The following is a 15,919-nucleotide window of genomic DNA, read 5'->3' on the forward strand; positions in this document are numbered from 1 at the left end:
CATTTTGCACACAGCCAGTTTTTCACAAATTAAAGGTTTCAGTGAAAGCCCATGTTTCTCACTCTCCCAGCACTCAGAATGAGCTTTTAAGAAAACAGACTCTGATCCTTTCCTAAACGCATGTTTTCATTAAGCACACAGCCAGTTTTACACAAAATGCAGTTTTCAGTGAAAAGCCCATGTTTCTCACTCTCCCATCACTCAGAATGAGCTTTTAAGAAAAGTGACTCTGATCCTTTCCTAAACACACTTTTTCATTATGCACGGAGCTAGTTTTACACAATATGCAGTTTTTCAGTGAAAGCCCATGTTTCTCACTCTCCCAGCACTCAGAATGAGCTTTTAAGAAAACAGACTCTGATCCTTTCCTAAACGCATGTTTTCATTATGCACACAGCCAGTTTTACAAAAATGAAAGGTTTCAGTGAAAAACCCATGTTTCTCACTCTCCCAGCACTCAGAATGAGCTTTTAAGAAAAGTGACTCTTATCCTTTCCTAAACACACTTTTCAATCATGCACTGAGCTAGTTCTACACAAAATGCAGTTTTCAGTGAAAATCCCATGTTTCTCACTCTCCCAGCACTCAGAATGAGCTGTTAAGAAAAGTAACTCTGATCCTTTCCTAAACGCATGTTTTCATTATGCACACAGCCAGTTTTTCACAAATTAAAGGTTTCAGTGAAAAGCCCATGTTTATCACTCTCCCAGCACTCAGAATGAGCTTTTAAGAAAACTAACTATGATCCTTTCCTAAACGCATGTTTTCATCATGCACAAAATCAGTTTTAACACAAAATGCAGATTTCAGTCCACAGGCCATGTTTCTCACTCTCCCAGCACTCAGAATGAGCTTTTAAGAAAAGTGACTCTGATCCTTTCCTAAACACACTTTTCAATCATGCACTGAGCTAGTTCTACACAAAATGCAGTTTTCAGTGAAAGCCCATGTTTCTCACTCTCCCAGCACTCAGAATGAGCTTATAAGAAAACAGACTCTGATCCTTTCCTAAACACATGTTTTCATTATGCACACAGCCAGTTTTACAAAAATGAAAGGTTTCAGTGAAAAGCCCATGTTTCTCACTCTCCCAGCACTCAGAATAAGCTTTTAAGAAAAGTGACTCTGATCCTTTCCTAAACACATGTTTTCATTATGCACACAGCCAGTTTTACAAAAATTAAAGGTTTCAGTGAAAAGCCCATGTTTCTCACTCTCCCAGCACTCAGAATGAGCTTTTAAGAAAACTGACTCTGATTCTTTCCTAAACGCATGTTTTCATTATGCACACAGGCCAGTTTTACAAAAATGAAAGGCTTCAGTGAAAAGCCATGTTTCTCACTCTCCCAGCACTCAGAATGAGCGTTTAAGAAACCTGACCCTTTCCTAAACACACTTTTTCATTATGAACACAGCCAGTTTTACACAAATTAAAGTTTTCAGTGAAAAGACCATGTTTCTCACTCTCCCAGCACTCAGAATGAGCTGTTAAGAAAAGTAACTCTGATCCTTTCCTAAACGCATGTTTTCATCACGCACAAAGTCAGTTTTACACAAAATGCAGATTTCAGTGAAAGCCCATGTTTCTCACTCTCCCAGCACTCAGAATGAGCTTTTAAGAAAACTAACTATGATCCCTTCCTAAACGCATGTTTTCATCATGCACAAAGTCAGTTTTACACAAAATGCAGATTTCAGTCCACAGGCCATGTTTCTCACTCTCCCAGCACTCAGAATGAGCTTTTAAGAAAAGTGACTCTGATCCTTTCCTAAACACACTTTTCAATCATGCACTGAGCTAGTTCTACACAAAATGCAGTTTTCAGTGAAAGCCCATGTTTCTCACTCTCCCAGCACTCAGAATGAGCTTATAAGAAAACAGACTCTGATCCTTTCCTAAACACATGTTTTCATTATGCACACAGCCAGTTTTACAAAAATGAAAGGTTTCAGTGAAAAGCCCATGTTTCTCACTCTCCCAGCACTCAGAATAAGCTTTTAAGAAAAGTGACTCTGATCCTTTCCTAAACACATGTTTTCATTATGCACACAGCCAGTTTTACAAAAATTAAAGGTTTCAGTGAAAAGCCCATGTTTCTCACTCTCCCAGCACTCAGAATGAGCTTTTAAGAAAACTGACTCTGATTCTTTCCTAAACGCATGTTTTCATTATGCACACAGCCAGTTTTACAAAAATGAAAGGCTTCAGTGAAAAGCCCATGTTTCTCACTCTCCCAGCACTCAGAATGAGCGTTTAAGAAACCTGACCCTTTCCTAAACACACTTTTTCATTATGAACACAGCCAGTTTTACACAAATTAAAGTTTTCAGTGAAAAGACCATGTTTCTCACTCTCCCAGCACTCAGAATGAGCTGTTAAGAAAAGTAACTCTGATCCTTTCCTAAACGCATGTTTTCATCACGCACAAAGTCAGTTTTACACAAAATGCAGATTTCAGTGAAAGCCCATGTTTCTCACTCTCCCAGCACTCAGAATGAGCTTTTAAGAAAACTAACTATGATCCCTTCCTAAACGCATGTTTTCATCATGCACAAAGTCAGTTTTACACAAAATGCAGATTTCAGTCCACAGGCCATGTTTCTGACTTTCCCAGCACTCAGAATGAGCTTTTAGGAAAAGTGACTCTGATCCTTTCCTAAACACACTTTTCATTATGCACAGAGCTAGTTTTACACAAAATGCAGTTTTCAGTGAAAGCCCATGTTTCTCACTCTCCCAGCACTCAGAATGAGCTTTTAAGAAAACAGACTCTGATCCTTTCCTAAACGCATGTTTTCATTATGCACACAGCCAGTTTTACAAAAATGAAAGGTTTCAGTGAAAAGCCCATGTTTCTCACTCTCCCAGCACTCAGAATGAGCTTTTAAGAAAAGTGACTCTGATCCTTTCCTAAACACACTTTTCAATCATGCACTGAGCTAGTTCTACACAAAATGCAGTTTTCAGTGAAAATCCCATGTTTCTCACTCTCCCAGCACTCAGAATGAGCTGTTAAGAAAAGTAACTCTGATCCTTTCCTAAACGCATGTTTTCATTATGCACACAGCCAGTTTTTCACAAATTAAAGGTTTCAGTGAAAAGCCCATGTTTATCACTCTCCCAGCACTCAGAATGAGCTTTTAAGAAAACAAACTATGATCCTTTCCTAAACGCATGTTTTCATCATGCACAAAATCAGTTTTAACACAAAATGCAGATTTCAGTCCACAGGCCATGTTTCTCACTCTCCCAGCACTCAGAATGAGCTTTTAAGAAAAGTGACTCTGATCCTTTCCTAAACACACTTTTCAATCATGCACTGAGCTAGTTCTACACAAAATGCAGTTTTCAGTGAAAGCCCATGTTTCTCACTCTCCCAGCACTCAGAATGAGCTTATAAGAAAACAGACTCTGATCCTTTCCTAAACACATGTTTTCATTATGCACACAGCCAGTTTTACAAAAATGAAAGGTTTCAGTGAAAAGCCCATGTTTCTCACTCTCCCAGCACTCAGAATGAGCTTTTAAGAAAACTAACTATGATCCTTTCCTAAACACATGTTTTCATCATGCACAAAGTCAGTTTTACACAAAATGCAGATTTCAGTCCACAGGCCATGTTTCTGACTTTCCCAGCACTCAGAATGAGCTTTTATGAAAACTGACTCTGATCCTTTCCTAAACGCATGTTTTCATTTTGCACACAGCCAGTTTTTCACAAATTAAAGGTTTCAGTGAAAGCCCATGTTTCTCACTCTCCCAGCACTCAGAATGAGCTTTTAAGAAAACAGACTCTGATCCTTTCCTAAACGCATGTTTTCATTATGCACACTGCCAGTTTTACAAAAATTAAAGGTTTCAGTGAAAAGCCCATGTTTCTCACTCTCCCAGCACTCAGAATGAGCGTTTAAGAAACCTGACCCTTTCCTAAACACACTTTTCCATTATGAACACAGCCAGTTTTACACAAATTAAAGTTTTCAGTGAAAAGATCATGTTTCTCACTCTCCCAGCACTCAGAATGAGCTGTTAAGAAAAGTAACTCTGATCCTTTCCTAAACGCATGTTTTCATTATGCTCACAGCCAGTTTTACAAAAATTTAAGGATCTCAGTGAAAAGCCAATGTTTCTCTCTCTCCCAGCACTCAGAATGAACTTTTAAGAAAACTGACTCTGATCCTTTCCTAAACGCATGTTTTCATTTATGCACACAGCCAGTTTTACAAAAATGCAGATTTCAGTCCACAGGCCATGTTTCTGACTCTCCCAGCACTCAGAATGAGCTTTTAAGAAAAGTGACTCTGATCCTTTCCTAAACACACTTTTCAATCATGCACTGAGCTAGTTCTACACAAAATGCAGTTTTCAGTGAAAATCCCATGTTTCTCACTCTCCCAGCACTCAGAATGAGCTGTTAAGAAAAGTAACTCTGATCCTTTCCTAAACGCATGTTTTCATTATGCACACAGCCAGTTTTTCACAAATTAAAGGTTTCAGTGAAAGCCCATGTTTCTCACTCTCCCAGCACTCAGAATGAGCTTTTAGGAAAACAGACTCTGATCCTTTCCTAAACGCATGTTTTCATTATGCACACAGCCAGTTTTACACAAAATGCAGTTTTCAGTGAAAGCCCATGTTTCTCACTCTCCCAGCACTCAGAATGAGCTTTTAAGAAAACAGACTCTGATCCTTTCCTAAACGCATGTTTTCATTATGCACACAGCCAGTTTTACAAAAATGAAAGGTTTCAGTGAAAAGCCCATGTTTCTCACTCTCCCAGCACTCAGAATGAGCTTTTAAGAAAAGTGACTCTGATCCTTTCCTAAACACACTTTTCAATCATGCACTGAGCTAGTTCTACACAAAATGCAGTTTTCAGTGAAAATCCCATGTTTCTCACTCTCCCAGCACTCAGAATGAGCTGTTAAGAAAAGTAACTCTGATCCTTTCCTAAACGCATGTTTTCATTATGCACACAGCCAGTTTTTCACAAATTAAAGGTTTCAGTGAAAAGCCCATGTTTATCACTCTCCCAGCACTCAGAATGAGCTTTTAAGAAAACTAACTATGATCCTTTCCTAAACGCATGTTTTCATCAGGCACAAAATCAGTTTTAGCACAAAATGCAGATTTCAGTCCACAGCCCATGTTTCTCACTCTCCCAGCACTCAGAATGAGCTTTTAAGAAAACAGACTCTGATCCTTTCCTAAACGCATGTTTTCATTATGCACACTGCCAGTTTTACAAAAATTAAAGGTTTCAGTGAAAAGCCCATGTTTCTCACTCTCCCAGCACTCAGAATGAGCGTTTAAGAAACCTGACCCTTTCCTAAACACACTTTTTCATTATGAACACAGCCAGTTTTACACAAATTAAAGTTTTCAGTGAAAAGACCATGTTTCTCACTCTCCCAGCACTCAGAATGAGCTGTTAAGAAAAGTAACTCTGATCCTTTCCTAAACGCATGTTTTCATTATGCTCACAGCCAGTTTTACAAAAATTAAAGGTTTCAGTGAAAAGCTAATGTTTCTCACTCTCCCAGCACTCAGAATAAGCTTTTAAGAAAAGTGACTCTGATCCTTTCCTAAACACACTTTTCAATCATGCACTGAGCTAGTTTTACAAAAATGAAAGGCTTCAGTGACAAGCTCATGTTTCTCACTCTCCCAGCACTCAGAATGAGCTTTTAAGAAAAGTGACTCTGATCCTTTCCTAAACACACTTTTCAATCATGCACGGAGCTAGTTCTACACAAAATGCAGTCTTCAGTGAAAATCCCATGTTTCTCACTCTCCCAGCACTCAGAATGAGCTGTTAAGAAAAGTAACTCTGATCCTTTCCTAAACGCATGTTTTCATCACGCACAAAGTCAGTTTTACACAAAATGCAGATTTCAGTGAAAGCCCATGTTTCTCACTCTCCCAGCACTCAGAATGAGCTTTTAAGAAAACTAACTATGATCCTTTCCTAAACGCATGTTTTCATCATGCACAAAGTCAGTTTTACACAAAATGCAGATTTCAGTCCACAGGCCATGTTTCTGACTTTCCCAGCACTCAGAATGAGCTTTTATGAAAACTGACTCTGATCCTTTCCTAAACGCATGTTTTCATTTTGCACACAGCCAGTTTTTCACAAATTAAAGGTTTCAGTGAAAGCCCATGTTTCTCACTCTCCCAGCACTCAGAATGAGCTTTTAAGAAAACTGACTCTGATCCTTCCTAAACGCATGTTTTCATTTTGCACACAGCCAGTTTTTCACAAATTAAAGGTTTCAGTGAAAGCCCATGTTTCTCACTCTCCCAGCACTCAGAATGAGCTTTTAGGAAAACAGACTCTGATCCTTTCCTAAACGCTTGTTTTCATTATGCACACAGCCAGTTTTACACAAAATGCAGTTTTCAGTGAAAAGCCCATGTTTCTCTCTCTCCCATCACTCAGAATGAGCTTTTAAGAAAAGTGACTCTGATCCTTTCCTAAACACACTTTTTCATTATGCACAGAGCTAGTTTTACACAAAATGCAGTTTTCAGTGAAAGCCCATGTTTCTCACTCTCCCAGCACTCAGAATGAGCTTTTAAGAAAACAGACTCTGATCCTTTCCTAAACGCATGTTTTCATTATGCACACAGCCAGTTTTACAAAAATGAAAGGTTTCAGTGAAAAGCCCATGTTTCTCACTCTCCCAGCACTCAGAATGAGCTTTTAAGAAAAGTGACTCTGATCCTTTCCTAAACACACTTTTCAATCATGCACTGAGCTAGTTCTACACAAAATGCAGTTTTCAGTGAAAATCCCATGTTTCTCACTCTCCCAGCACTCAGAATGAGCTGTTAAGAAAAGTAACTCTGATCCTTTCCTAAACGCATGTTTTCATTATGCACACAGCCAGTTTTTCACAAATTAAAGGTTTCAGTGAAAAGCCCATGTTTATCACTCTCCCAGCACTCAGAATGAGCTTTTAAGAAAACTAACTATGATCCTTTCCTAAACGCATGTTTTCATCATGCACAAAATCAGTTTTAACACAAAATGCAGATTTCAGTCCACAGGCCATGTTTCTCACTCTCCCAGCACTCAGAATGAGCTTTTAAGAAAAGTGACTCTGATCCTTTCCTAAACACACTTTTCAATCATGCACTGAGCTAGTTCTACACAAAATGCAGTTTTCAGTGAAAGCCCATGTTTCTCACTCTCCCAGCACTCAGAATGAGCTTATAAGAAAACAGACTCTGATCCTTTCCTAAACACATGTTTTCATTATGCACACAGCCAGTTTTACAAAAATGAAAGGTTTCAGTGAAAAGCCCATGTTTCTCACTCTCCCAGCACTCAGAATGAGCTTTTAAGAAAACTAACTATGATCCTTTCCTAAACACATGTTTTCATCATGCACAAAGTCAGTTTTACACAAAATGCAGATTTCAGTCCACAGGCCATGTTTCTGACTTTCCCAGCACTCAGAATGAGCTTTTATGAAAACTGACTCTGATCCTTTCCTAAACGCATGTTTTCATTTTGCACACAGCCAGTTTTTCACAAATTAAAGGTTTCAGTGAAAGCCCATGTTTCTCACTCTCCCAGCACTCAGAATGAGCTTTTAAGAAAACAGACTCTGATCCTTTCCTAAACGCATGTTTTCATTATGCACACTGCCAGTTTTACAAAAAATTAAGGTTTCAGTGAAAAGCCCATGTTTCTCACTCTCCCAGCACTCAGAATGAGCGTTTAAGAAACCTGACCCTTTCCTAAACACACTTTTCCATTATGAACACAGCCAGTTTTACACAAATTAAAGTTTTCAGTGAAAAGATCATGTTTCTCACTCTCCCAGCACTCAGAATGAGCTGTTAAGAAAAGTAACTCTGATCCTTTCCTAAACGCATGTTTTCATTATGCTCACAGCCAGTTTTACAAAAATTTAAGGATCTCAGTGAAAAGCCAATGTTTCTCTCTCTCCCAGCACTCAGAATAAGCTTTTAAGAAAAGTGACTCTGATCCTTTCCTAAACACACTTTTCAATCATGCACTGAGCTAGTTCTACACAAAATGCAGTTTTCAGAGAAAAGCCCATGTTTCTCACTCTCCCAGCACTCAGAATGAACTTTTAAGAAAACTGACTCTGATCCTTTCCTAAACGCATGTTTTCATTTATGCACACAGCCAGTTTTACAAAAATGCAGATTTCAGTCCACAGGCCATGTTTCTGACTCTCCCAGCACTCAGAATGAGCTTTTAAGAAAATTGACTCTGATCCTTTCCTAAACACACTTTTCAATCATGCACTGAGCTAGTTCTACACAAAATGCAGTTTTCAGTGAAAATCCCATGTTTCTCACTCTCCCAGCACTCAGAATGAGCTGTTAAGAAAAGTAACTCTGATCCTTTCCTAAACGCATGTTTTCATTATGCACACAGCCAGTTTTTCACAAATTAAAGGTTTCAGTGAAAGCCCATGTTTCTCACTCTCCCAGCACTCAGAATGAGCTTTTAGGAAAACAGACTCTGATCCTTTCCTAAACGCATGTTTTCATTATGCACACAGCCAGTTTTACACAAAATGCAGTTTTCAGTGAAAGCCCATGTTTCTCACTCTCCCAGCACTCAGAATGAGCTTTTAAGAAAACAGACTCCTTTCCTAAACGCATGTTTTCATTATGCACACAGCCAGTTTTACAAAAATGAAAGGTTTCAGTGAAAAGCCCATGTTTCTCACTCTCCCAGCACTCAGAATGAGCTTTTAAGAAAAGTGACTCTGATCCTTTCCTAAACACACTTTTCAATCATGCACTGAGCTAGTTCTACACAAAATGCAGCTTTCAGTGAAAATTCCATGTTTCTCACTCTCCCAGCACTCAGAATGAGCTGTTAAGAAAAGTAACTCTGATCCTTTCCTAAACGCATGTTTTCATTATGCACACAGCCAGTTTTTCACAAATTAAAGGTTTCAGTGAAAAGCCCATGTTTATCACTCTCCCAGCACTCAGAATGAGCTTTTAAGAAAACTAACTATGATCCTTTCCTAAACGCATGTTTTCATCATGCACAAAATCAGTTTTAACACAAAATGCAGATTTCAGTCCACAGGCCATGTTTCTCACTCTCCCAGCACTCAGAATGAGCTTTTAAGAAAAGTGACTCTGATCCTTTCCTAAACACACTTTTCAATCATGCACTGAGCTAGTTCTACACAAAATGCAGTTTTCAGTGAAAGCCCATGTTTCTCACTCTCCCAGCACTCAGAATGAGCTTATAAGAAAACAGACTCTGATCCTTTCCTAAACACATGTTTTCATTATGCACACAGCCAGTTTTACAAAAATGAAAGGTTTCAGTGAAAAGCCCATGTTTCTCACTCTCCCAGCACTCAGAATAAGCTTTTAAGAAAAGTGACTCTGATCCTTTCCTAAACACATGTTTTCATTATGCACACAGCCAGTTTTACAAAAATTAAAGGTTTCAGTGAAAAGCCCATGTTTCTCACTCTCCCAGCACTCAGAATGAGCTTTTAAGAAAACTGACTCTGATTCTTTCCTAAACGCATGTTTTCATTATGCACACAGGCAGTTTTACAAAAATGAAAGGCTTCAGTGAAAAGCTCATGTTTCTCACTCTCCCAGCACTCAGAATGAGCTTTTAAGAAAAGTGACTCTGATCCTTTCCTAAACACACTTTTCAATCATGCACTGAGCTAGTTCTACACAAAATGCAGTCTTCAGTGAAAATCCCATGTTTCTCACTCTCCCAGCACTCAGAATGAGCTGTTAAGAAAAGTAACTCTGATCCTTTCCTAAACGCATGTTTTCATCACGCACAAAGTCAGTTTTACACAAAATGCAGATTTCAGTGAAAGCCCATGTTTCTCACTCTCCCAGCACTCAGAATGAGCTTTTAAGAAAACTAACTATGATCCTTTCCTAAACGCATGTTTTCATCATGCACAAAGTCAGTTTTACACAAAATGCAGATTTCAGTCCACAGGCCATGTTTCTGACTTTCCCAGCACTCAGAATGAGCTTTTAAGAAAACAGACTCTGATCCTTTCCTAAACGCATGTTTTCATTATGCACACTGCCAGTTTTACAAAAATTAAAGGTTTCAGTGAAAAGCCCATGTTTCTCACTCTCCCAGCACTCAGAATGAGCGTTTAAGAAACCTGACCCTTTCCTAAACACACTTTTCCATTATGAACACAGCCAGTTTTACACAAATTAAAGGTTTCAGTGAAAAGCCCATGTTTCTCACTCTCCCAGCACTCAGAATAAGCTTTTAAGAAAAGTGACTCTGATCCTTTCCTAAACACACTTTTCAATCATGCACTGAGCTAGTTCTACACAAAATGCAGTTTTCAGTGAAAGCCCATGTTTCTCACTCTCCCAGCACTCAGAATGAGCTTATAAGAAAACAGACTCTGATCCTTTCCTAAACACATGTTTTCATTATGCACACAGCCAGTTTTACAAAAATGAAAGGTTTCAGTGAAAAGCCCATGTTTCTCACTCTCCCAGCACTCAGAATGAGCTTTTAAGAAAACTAACTATGATCCTTTCCTAAACACATGTTTTCATCATGCACAAAGTCAGTTTTACACAAAATGCAGATTTCAGTCCACAGGCCATGTTTCTGACTTTCCCAGCACTCAGAATGAGCTTTTATGAAAACTGACTCTGATCCTTTCCTAAACGCATGTTTTCATTTTGCACACAGCCAGTTTTTCACAAATTAAAGGTTTCAGTGAAAGCCCATGTTTCTCACTCTCCCAGCACTCAGAATGAGCTTTTAAGAAAACAGACTCTGATCCTTTCCTAAACGCATGTTTTCATTATGCACACTGCCAGTTTTACAAAAATTAAAGGTTTCAGTGAAAAGCCCATGTTTCTCACTCTCCCAGCACTCAGAATGAGCGTTTAAGAAACCTGACCCTTTCCTAAACACACTTTTCCATTATGAACACAGCCAGTTTTACACAAATTAAAGTTTTCAGTGAAAAGATCATGTTTCTCACTCTCCCAGCACTCAGAATGAGCTGTTAAGAAAAGTAACTCTGATCCTTTCCTAAACGCATGTTTTCATTATGCTCACAGCCAGTTTTACAAAAATTTAAGGATCTCAGTGAAAAGCCAATGTTTCTCTCTCTCCCAGCACTCAGAATAAGCTTTTAAGAAAAGTGACTCTGATCCTTTCCTAAACACACTTTTCAATCATGCACTGAGCTAGTTCTACACAAAATGCAGTCTTCAGTGAAAAGCCCATGTTTCTCACTCTCCCAGCACTCAGAATGAGCTTTTAAGAAAACTAACTATGATCCTTTCCCAAACGCATGTTTTCATTATGAACACAGCCAGTTTTACACAAAATGCAGTTTTCAGAGAAAAGCCCATGTTTCTCACTCTCCCAGCACTCAGAATGAACTTTTAAGAAAACTGACTCTGATCCTTTCCTAAACGCATGTTTTCATTATGCACACAGCCAGTTTTACAAAAATGAAAGGTTTCAGTGAAAAGCCCATGTTTCTCACTCTCCCAGCACTCAGAATGAACTTTTAAGAAAACTGACTCTGATCCTTTCCTAAACGCATGTTTTCATTTATGCACACAGCCAGTTTTACAAAAATGCAGATTTCAGTCCACAGGCCATGTTTCTGACTCTCCAAGCACTCAGAATGAGCTTTTAAGAAAAGTGACTCTGATCCTTTCCTAAACACACTTTTCAATCATGCACTGAGCTAGTTCTACACAAAATGCAGTTTTCAGTGAAAATCCCATGTTTCTCACTCTCCCAGCACTCAGAATGAGCTGTTAAGAAAAGTAACTCTGATCCTTTCCTAAACGCATGTTTTCATTATGCACACAGCCAGTTTTTCACAAATTAAAGGTTTCAGTGAAAGCCCATGTTTCTCACTCTCCCAGCACTCAGAATGAGCTTTTAGGAAAACAGACTCTGATCCTTTCCTAAACGCATGTTTTCATTATGCACACAGCCAGTTTTACACAAAATGCAGTTTTCAGTGAAAGCCCATGTTTCTCACTCTCCCAGCACTCAGAATGAGCTTTTAAGAAAACAGACTCCTTTCCTAAACGCATGTTTTCATTATGCACACAGCCAGTTTTACAAAAATTAAAGGTTTCAGTGAAAAGCCCATGTTTCTCACTCTCCCAGCACTCAGAATGAGCTTTTAAGAAAAGTGACTCTGATCCTTTCCTAAACACACTTTTCAATCATGCACTGAGCTAGTTCTACACAAAATGCAGTTTTCAGTGAAAATTCCATGTTTCTCACTCTCCCAGCACTCAGAATGAGCTGTTAAGAAAAGTAACTCTGATCCTTTCCTAAACGCATGTTTTCATTATGCACACAGCCAGTTTTTCACAAATTAAAGGTTTCAGTGAAAAGCCCATGTTTATCACTCTCCCAGCACTCAGAATGAGCTTTTAAGAAAACTAACTATGATCCTTTCCTAAACGCATGTTTTCATCATGCACAAAATCAGTTTTAACACAAAATGCAGATTTCAGTCCACAGGCCATGTTTCTCACTCTCCCAGCACTCAGAATGAGCTTTTAAGAAAAGTGACTCTGATCCTTTCCTAAACACACTTTTCAATCATGCACTGAGCTAGTTCTACACAAAATGCAGTTTTCAGTGAAAGCCCATGTTTCTCACTCTCCCAGCACTCAGAATAAGCTTTTAAGAAAAGTGACTCTGATCCTTTCCTAAACACATGTTTTCATTATGCACACAGCCAGTTTTACAAAAATTAAAGGTTTCAGTGAAAAGCCCATGTTTCTCACTCTCCCAGCACTCAGAATGAGCTTTTAAGAAAACTGACTCTGATTCTTTCCTAAACGCATGTTTTCATTATGCACACAGGCAGTTTTACAAAAATGAAAGGCTTCAGTGAAAAGCTCATGTTTCTCACTCTCCCAGCACTCAGAATGAGCTTTTAAGAAAAGTGACTCTGATCCTTTCCTAAACACACTTTTCAATCATGCACTGAGCTAGTTCTACACAAAATGCAGTCTTCAGTGAAAATCCCATGTTTCTCACTCTCCCAGCACTCAGAATGAGCTGTTAAGAAAAGTAACTCTGATCCTTTCCTAAACGCATGTTTTCATCACGCACAAAGTCAGTTTTACACAAAATGCAGATTTCAGTGAAAGCCCATGTTTCTCACTCTCCCAGCACTCAGAATGAGCTTTTAAGAAAACAGACTCTGATCCTTTCCTAAACGCATGTTTTCATTATGCACACTGCCAGTTTTACAAAAATTAAAGGTTTCAGTGAAAAGCCCATGTTTCTCACTCTCCCAGCACTCAGAATGAGCGTTAAGGAAACCTGACCCTTTCCTAAACACACTTTTCCATTATGAACACAGCCAGTTTTACACAAATTAAAGGTTTCAGTGAAAAGCCCATGTTTCTCACTCTCCCAGCACTCAGAATAAGCTTTTAAGAAAAGTGACTCTGATCCTTTCCTAAACACACTTTTCAATCATGCACTGAGCTAGTTCTACACAAAATGCAGTCTTCAGTGAAAAGCCCATGTTTCTCACTCTCCCAGCACTCAGAATGAGCTTATAAGAAAACAGACTCTGATCCTTTCCTAAACACATGTTTTCATTATGCACACAGCCAGTTTTACAAAAATTAAAGGTTTCAGTGAAAAGCCCATGTTTCTCACTCTCCCAGCACTCAGAATGAGCTTTTAAGAAAACTGACTCTGATTCTTTCCTAAACGCATGTTTTCATTATGCACACAGCCAGTTTTACAAAAATGAAAGGCTTCAGTGAAAGCCCATGTTTCTCACTCTCCCAGCACTCAGAATGAGCTGTTAAGAAAAGTAACTCTGATCCTTTCCTAAACGCATGTTTTCATTATGCACACAGCCAGTTTTTCACAAATTAAAGGTTTCAGTGAAAAGCCCATGTTTATCACTCTCCCAGCACTCAGAATGAGCTTTTAAGAAAACAGACTCTGATCCTTTCCTAAACGCATGTTTTCATTATGCACACTGCCAGTTTTACAAAAATTAAAGGTTTCAGTGAAAAGCCCATGTTTCTCACTCTCCCAGCACTCAGAATGAGCGTTTAAGAAACCTGACCCTTTCCTAAACACACTTTTTCATTATGAACACAGCCAGTTTTACACAAATTAAAGTTTTCAGTGAAAAGACCATGTTTCTCACTCTCCCAGCACTCAGAATGAACTTTTAAGAAAACTGACTCTGATCCTTTCCTAAACGCATGTTTTCATTTATGCACACAGCCAGTTTTACAAAAATGCAGATTTCAGTCCACAGGCCATGTTTCTGACTCTCCCAGCACTCAGAATGAGCTTTTATGAAAACTGACTCTGATCCTTTCCTAAACGCATGTTTTCATTATGCACACAGCCAGTTTTACAAAAATGAAAGGTTTCAGTGAAAAGCCCATGTTTCTCACTCTCCCAGCACTCAGAATGAGCTTTTAAGAAAACTGACTCTGATCCTTTCCTAAACGCATGTTTTCATTTATGCACACAGCCAGTTTTACAAAAATGCAGATTTCAGTCCACAGGCCATGTTTCTGACTCTCCCAGCACTCAGAATGAGCTTTTATGAAAACTGACTCTGATCCTTTCCTAAACGCATGTTTTCATTTTGCACACAGCCAGTTTTTCACAAATTAAAGGTTTCAGTGAAAGCCCATGTTTCTCACTCTCCCAGCACTCAGAATGAGCTTTTAAGAAAACAGACTCTGATCCTTTCCTAAACGCATGTTTTCATTAAGCACACAGCCAGTTTTACACAAAATGCAGTTTTCAGTGAAAAGCCCATGTTTCTCACTCTCCCATCACTCAGAATGAGCTTTTAAGAAAAGTGACTCTGATCCTTTCCTAAACACACTTTTTCATTATGCACGGAGCTAGTTTTACACAATATGCAGTTTTCAGTGAAAGCCCATGTTTCTCACTCTCCCAGCACTCAGAATGAGCTTTTATGAAAACTGACTCTGATCCTTTCCTAAACGCATGTTTTCATTATGCTCACAGCCAGTTTTACAAAAATTAAAGGTTTCAGTGAAAAGCTAATGTTTCTCACTCTCCCAGCACTCAGAATAAGCTTTTAAGAAAAGTGACTCTGATCCTTTCCTAAACACACTTTTCAATCATGCACTGAGCTAGTTCTACACAAAATGCAGTCTTCAGTGAAAAGCCCATGTTTCTCACTCTCCCAGCACTCAGAATGAGCTTTTAAGAAAACTAACTATGATCCTTTCCCAAACGCATGTTTTCATTATGAACACAGCCAGTTTTACACAAAATGCAGTCTTCAGTGAAAAGCCCATGTTTCTCACTCTCCCAGCACTCAGAATGAACTTTTAAGAAAACTGACTCTGATCCTTTCCTAAACGCATGTTTTCATTTATGCACACAGCCAGTTTTACAAAAATGCAGATTTCAGTCCACAGGCCATGTTTCTGACTCTCCCAGCACTCAGAATGAGCTTTTATGAAAACTGACTCTGATCCTTTCCTAAACGCATGTTTTCATTATGCACACAGCCAGTTTTACAAAAATGAAAGGTTTCAGTGAAAAGCCCATGTTTCTCACTCTCCCAGCACTCAGAATGAACTTTTAAGAAAACTGACTCTGATCCTTTCCTAAACGCATGTTTTCATTTATGCACACAGCCAGTTTTACAAAAATGCAGATTGCAGTCCACAGGCCATGTTTCTGACTCTCCCAGCACTCAGAATGAGCTTTTATGAAAACTGACTCTGATCCTTTCCTAAACGCATGTTTTCATTTTGCACACAGCCAGTTTTTCACAAATTAAAGGTTTCAGTGAAAGCCCATGTTTCTCACTCTCCCAGCACTCAGAATGAGCTTTTAAGAAAACAGACTCTGATCCTTTCCTAAACGCATGTTTTCATTAA

Source organism: Triplophysa dalaica, chromosome 11, assembly GCF_015846415.1.
Source record: "Triplophysa dalaica isolate WHDGS20190420 chromosome 11, ASM1584641v1, whole genome shotgun sequence".
NCBI classification, from domain to species: Eukaryota; Metazoa; Chordata; class Actinopteri; order Cypriniformes; family Nemacheilidae; genus Triplophysa; species Triplophysa dalaica.